Genomic DNA, 1,379 nt, shown 5'->3' on the forward strand with positions numbered 1-1,379 from the left:
CACTTCCTGACCCCTGGTTGGGAGTTGATGGCTTGCAGTACAGCAGAGTCTAACAGACAAGAGGAGGCATCAGGGCACCTCAGAAATGTCCTGTTCACAGAACCCATCCACCTATCCTGAAGGGTTGTGGAGCCAGAGTGGAGCAACCCTGTGGGAAGTGGGGAGGGGCTAGGTGCACCAGACCTGGGAGACTGTCCAGCTGCCACTGTCGCAGACCTTGGACCTGGGTCTCACCATGCCAGGCATGAAGTTGACCACTCCAGCCTACTGAAGGATGGTCCTGAATAGGGTCAAGTACTCCCCACTGCAAGGTCAATGAGCTCCTGATGGGGAGGTAGAATCCTTGAAAGGGGAAATCTTCACATAAGGAACTTTCACCAGACTCTCTTCGTGGACTCCACCCCCCTCTTACAAGGCACCATGGTACTAGCCCCCATATTGGAGGTGACCTGCACTTGACTGATTCATGATACAAAGATAAGAATTATGTGATTCCTGGTTATTATCAAGCCAATGAATGTGTAAAGGATGCCAGCCCAAACCAGCTTACTGAGAAGGTGGCTTCCAGAATTGCATAGGGCTTCAATGCAGAGGGCACTCATTATGATAGACAATACAAAGTTTACAATGCAAGCCAAAATTCGTGTGTATGACCATCATGAAAACCAATGGCTGGGCAAAGATCCGTGATCCACACTATGATTATTGTGAAGACTGGTCAGAAGCCCAGAAGATCCTGGCATCTCTCTTTGACAGCAGGTCCTACAAAATCCTTCTGGATTTTGATAACCGTCTGGACATCTGAAAGACTGGACAAATCCAGAGATCAATAAAGCTATTCTACACCTATGTTAAGCAAGGATTCCACTGACTGATTTATGGGCATTTCCACTACAATGAAGAGTGAAAAAGAATTTTTTTAATGTACATACATTGTGTGGAAAGGCAATAGTTTCAGGAAATGGCATTTGGTTCAAAAGAAGAATTATGTATAAATGGGCAGATTTTTAAAGCAAAAAATCTCTAGAGGAGATACAAACTGTGAAATCTAGTTGTCTCTGTGGATTCTTTCTCAGTTGTATATTTTTCTAAATTTTGAAATCAAAGCCATTTATTTCTGTTTGTCCAAGATTGTTCCTATTAAACGATTTTTAACAAATCTTTTGTAATCTTGAGAGAATACTTATTAAGACTTATTAACTATCTTTCTGAAAACAACAAATCTGATCCTTATAATGAGTGTTTTGGGGAGTTTAGTTTCTGATTCCATACTGTAAATACAGTCTTTAGGTTAGACGTAAAAATCTACAGTGAATAGCTTGGTACCAAACCAATTACTCCAGACAACTACTTGTGCAAATATAGTCATCTCTGTTAGA

The 1,379-nt window shown here is 41.8% G+C and overlaps 1 pseudogene; it reads left to right on the forward strand.

Annotated features, from left to right (window-relative positions):
* The first annotated feature begins 235 nt into the window (after positions 1 to 235).
* On the forward strand, positions 236 to 855 carry LOC140523806 (ER membrane protein complex subunit 8 pseudogene; annotated as a pseudogene).
* Positions 856 to 1,379: the final 524 nt, after the last annotated feature.

The sequence above is a fragment of the Notamacropus eugenii genome, chromosome 1 (assembly GCF_028372415.1).
Source record: "Notamacropus eugenii isolate mMacEug1 chromosome 1, mMacEug1.pri_v2, whole genome shotgun sequence".
Lineage (NCBI taxonomy): Eukaryota > Metazoa > Chordata > Mammalia > Diprotodontia > Macropodidae > Notamacropus > Notamacropus eugenii.